The following is a 5,336-nucleotide window of genomic DNA, read 5'->3' as shown; positions in this document are numbered from 1 at the left end:
TGGAAAGTTTTTTGCGATATCGGAATAATTATAACCATTTAACGTTATTTTGACAGTCGTAAATTTTAGCATTTAAGACTTCTGCTGAGCATTATCAGGTCATTGCCAGTCTTTAACCACTTTAAATTTAATCACAAAGTTACACAAAGGAGTTAGGCTATATTAAACATCATATTTATATTCGTGACATTTTAATGTAAAACGACTCTAGATAATATTACTTTGAATCTTGAGCGCTGATATCGACTGCGTAGACATGAACCCGTTCTCTTTCTCTTTCACTTCTAACATTGTGAAATGCATTTCATGGTAAAGAAATAATACAAATTACACTTTTAAAACACTTTAGATTTATACTTGAAGTGAGGACCTCTCGATAAGTGAGCATCCGCCACCGAAAGTCTCTATTCTTCGAGATCGTTCCGCCATAGTTTCATTTCCATGAAAAGATTTTTTTTTTTTTTTTTTTTTTTTCATCGTTATACACATTTTGCACAGTTTTCCTCTTTGTTATCGTGTATGTATGTGTGTGTGTGTGTGTGGTATATATATATATATATATGGTATGATATACAAATACTAGCAAAAGTAAAAGTTTAAGAATTGGTTGCTGAAAAAAAACTCTTTTGCAGCAGTACTGTACATTGTGTTAGGATCAAGGGGTTAAAACTGGGCCAAAACGATTGATCCTAAATGAATTTTTTGCTGCAGTCAAACGTGTTCAGACTGGTTTGATCTTCATAGTATGTTGGGGATTGCTCTACTCTTTTTAATTTGCATTTGGACAAATAAAAGTGAATGCACAGCGACTTGAACTGAAAAACTATGTTCTAGTAAGAATGTGTAACTAAAGTTGTGCATAGACTACCATTACTGTAACAAGTGGCTAAAGTGCAATATCCTAAAAAAGTCAGTAAAACATGGAAGAATAAAGAATAGTTTTAAATAATATTTTTAACAATAGTAAAAAAAAAAAAAAAAAAAAAAATGAAAAATTAAGAACTTCAGGAGCTGGTTTTATCTTTATTAATCTTTATAGTTGAAATGTTTTACATAGTAAATGTTAAAAAAAAATAATGTTTTCAAAAATGTATTTTCTTAAAACATTCTATTTTCATTGACGATATTATATGGGATTTTAGTCAGATAAAATAATAATAGAAAAAATAAATTTGTCTGAAATGAATACATATGACATGATTATAGTGAGTGACAGAATGTAAAGATTTTCAACTAAAAAAAGATATTACTAAAAAAAAACACAGATTCTAATAAACATTTGAAGAAATGTTATACTCAGTGCCTGAATTACTTCTCTCCACAGATTCTAATAAACATTTGAAGAATGTCTCTACAGATTGTAATGAGTATTTGAAGTTCCATGGCATACCAAAACAAAAACCCAAATAAACACAAACAAATACAAAAAGGAAAAGATACAAAAATAATTAACAATACTAAAATATATAAATATAATGTAAATTATTAAGAGGAAAAGATATTAATGGACTGTACCCTTCTGAGGTCTGGAATGATGATGTTACTCCATTATCTGCAGCAGTTGTATGTAGAAATGAAGAAAATCTGCTCTTATCTACTTGGAGAGTCAGCTGATCCAAACAAACCATCAACAAATGGACTAACTGCTCTACATTGTGCTGTTTTAAGTGGAGTTCCACTGACTATTGTGAAAAGATTACTTGCAGCAAAAGCTGATCCAGATGGACAAGGATTACAAATGTTTACTCCACTGCAATGGGCTGTTTATCATGACTATGAAGACATCGTGAAAGCACTTATAGAGGCTGGAGCTTCACCTGAAAACTAACTATGGGGTGAATCCAGAGCTTGATAAAAAAGTGGAGAGAATGATTCGTCAACTATCATCACAGGATGAAGTGTTTGAGAAAGTACATCAGTTTTACTCTCTTTCTTGTGCTCTACGAACAAAGAATCATTGTAGAATCAATGAAGAACATTTCTTTCAAGAGCATCCTTTCATTCATACAGTTTTGTTTTGAGGTGTATTTTGGTGTCATTGGTTCAAGTGCAGATCAGTATCATCAGAGCGCCATCAAGTGGTTAAAAGACACAAAGAGTGCAGACCGATACATCGAGGGAGTCCTCAAACGATTCCCAAGAATCCCTCAGAAAACACTGGCTGAATCCACTAAACTGCTTAAATGTTGCTTTATGTATCAGTGAAAGCATTTCTCCTCCGGTATTCAATGATCTTGTGTCTATTCTAACAAACAGTCTTCAGGCCTCTGGAAACACAGATGGTGAAATAGTGATTAGTTTGATACTCAAAAATACTCAATCTCATGATGCAAAAGACGTCTGAGCAGAATCATTCTGTCTATGAGAAGTTATACAAAAGTCTGTTGCCTCTCACACGTCCTGATTATTCAAGTCTGATTGGAGTTTGGACCTATGGACTGTTTGCCAATATAAATGACTTCGCTCCTGAACTTGTTGCATTGTGTGGATTGTCACCCGTCCCAGAGATGATACTTATTAAAGCAGAGACAAAGATGGATAAAGGCATGAAAAAAAAGCTGCAAAAGTTGGATGAATCCCTGAGAAATCCAGCAGGTTTGAGTGCAGTGGATAGTTTATGTGAGGAGACTGCAGCTCTATCAACAAGCAGCAAGAAGAAGAAAAAGAAGAAGAAGAAGAAAAAGAAAATCCAGCAAGAGGTGGGATCACAAGACAGTGAAGGTAAAGAAGAACCACTTCCAGACACTGTAGTGACATCCATTGAGGAATCAAATTCCAGTGTGCAGCCGTTCACACAACAAGTTGAGACCCCAAATATCCCAAGAAGGTGGCATCAAACCAGCCATCGTTGGAGGTCCAAGCTTGAGAAGCTAACTAACACTGATGCTAGCAGGACTCTGATCGCTAAAGGAATTACTCTTGTTCTTGACCCTGAATTTCTGATCGCTAAAGGAAGTGATGGAACAGAAGTTTTCCTTGGTTTGAGGGATGACGGCACTGAGGTGGCTGTGAAACGAATGATTAAGTCTAATTACCAAGTCCTCAAAAATGAGGAGGAATTTCTACGACTCCCAGAACTCGACAATCCCTTCATCGTGCGATATGTGGACTTTGCAGAGGATGACAATTTCGGGTACCTTGTTCTTCAGCTTTGTGAGTACACACTGGAGGAATATATCCAAGATCATTTACCAGATGACAGCTCTGACAGATCTTTGGTTCTGAAGAAGCTGGTGAAGGAAGTTCTTTGCGGCTTACAGGTTTTACACGACCAGCAGACCAAAGTGCTCCATCGAGACATCAAACCCCAGAATGTCCTGATTGGTAGGAGTTAAACTTATGTGATTAAATTAATTAGAATCATTTTTTTTTCTTTAATTTGAAATTTCTGTTTGTTACAGACATAAAGGGACAAGCCAGATTGGCTGATTTTGGCATAAGTCGCAGACTGAAACAGGGCGAAACCACTTTACGAACAAGCATTGCTGGAACTAGATGTTGGAAGGCAAAAGAGACCATAAATGAGAAAGTCAACACTGGCTACAAGAGGAGCTCCGACATTCAGGTGGGCTCTCCTCTCCTTTTGAGTCAACAATATTGTATTATTGTAAATTAATTAAAAATATTACAAAAATATATCATGAGAAATTTACTTATTGACTTAAATACAGTTAATTTTAATTTTAGTAGATGAAAATTCTAAACTAGTAACACTGTTCCCTGATTGAAGGTTGCTGGGATGTTAGTCTACTACATTCTCTCTAGAGGACACCATCCATTTGCCAATAAACAGACCAACTGTGGAGCAAACCCTCAAGGAATATACTCTCTGGATCATCTGGGTGATGATGTAGCAAAAGATATAATTTAGTCTATAAACAAACAAGATAAAAAAAACACAAAAACTAATTAAAAAACCAACATATTAATTTAAAGCCTAAAAAGAGAAAGGTAAAATGCTCCATTGATTTGGCAATGGCACTTATCACTCTAAGATTAACAAACACCTCATGACCTTATTAAACTCATGATCTAATATTTTGGTACAAGAGAGGTTCAGCACTGCTTACAGTACTAGCAACTTAGGGTTTTATATTAAATGGAGGGAAAACTGCATTGCATCTAGATAAACTTTTTTATTCGCTGATGAGATTGAACTGTTTCTGAAATCCTGTCAGGAGAGTGGAGTATTTGAAAAAACTGGGAAACCAGAAAGAGGTTGAGAACTGTCGTGATGTTAATGAGGAGCTCCTTCAAGCCATTGAAAAATACACAGAGGGGAAAAGCTTTTCTGAATGGAAGACTAAAGTGAGTCTAAGTTCAATACAGAAATATTCAAACATACTTACATAAATGTGTAAATATAAATGTATTTAAGAAATGTTTAAATAATAAAATGATGAAAATAGTAACAACTTCAAAAATCTGATTTATTGACCTCTAGACTTTTCTCAGTTGAATGTTAAATCAGATGAATGTAATGCATGGCCTGCTATAATTTTGGGTAAAAATATTTATAAATTGTATTTGTAAATATATTTCTTTTGTCAGTTGCCATCTGAGATTGTCCAGAAACTGGACGGTAAGAAGAAAGGCTATCCTGAGAACACACTGGGCCTGCTGCGATTTATACGTAACCTGCACGAGCATTAGTGAGTGACATGTAATACCATACACGGTATTTATACCAGAATGATTTATTATTATTGTGTGTCAGACCATGTTTTTGGTGTCTTTTTTCTCTCTACATAGTCCAGAGGACGCGGAGAGCATCAGCCTGATGGCTTCATTCCCTGATCTGTTTGGGAGTGTGTTCATGTTTGCAAAGAAGAGAGGATGGAACTCCAGAACGAGTCTGAAAAAGTTCTTCAGCTCAGCTCCACAGATCTAATTGATGTATTTTTTCGGTTTAAACTATGTACATTGATTCTTATGAGCAATGAGCAAAATATTAAAAACCAAAAGTATGTAGTAAATTTTCAAACTAGGTAATTTGTTTATTTTCAGATATGGCATTATCTTGCTTGAGGAGGCAAAATATACCAAAATATATACCAAGAGTATGTAGTACATTTTTAAACTGGCATTTTTAAACTTTTTAATTTCAGATATTGATTTATCTTGTGGAAAAATATGGGGAAGTCGTGGCCTAGTGAGTTTGACTCCTAACCCTAAGGTTGTGGGTTTGAGTCTCGGGCCAGCAATACCATGAATGAGGTGTCCTTGAGCAAGGCACCGAACCCCCAACTGCTGCCCACTGCCCACTGCTCATATATCTGTCTACCTCCAATTCTGAGTATGTGCCACCATACTTGGCTGTATGTCACGCTCTAATT

At 35.3% G+C, this 5,336-nt stretch overlaps 1 long non-coding RNA gene across 1 annotated transcript; it reads left to right on the top strand.

Moving 5' to 3' along the window:
* The first annotated feature begins 4,150 nt into the window (after window positions 1–4,150).
* Window positions 4,151–4,923, top strand: LOC122145483. The gene is made up of 3 exons (XR_006160367.1): window positions 4,151–4,308; window positions 4,552–4,652; window positions 4,753–4,923. It is a non-coding gene; the product is annotated as an uncharacterized LOC122145483 (long non-coding RNA).
* The last annotated feature ends 413 nt before the right edge of the window (window positions 4,924–5,336 follow it).

The sequence above is a fragment of the Cyprinus carpio genome, chromosome A7 (genome assembly GCF_018340385.1).
Source record: "Cyprinus carpio isolate SPL01 chromosome A7, ASM1834038v1, whole genome shotgun sequence".
Lineage (NCBI taxonomy): Eukaryota > Metazoa > Chordata > Actinopteri > Cypriniformes > Cyprinidae > Cyprinus > Cyprinus carpio.
Note: the sequence above shows the minus strand (reverse complement) of the source record. Positions and strands in the feature narration are given on the sequence as shown.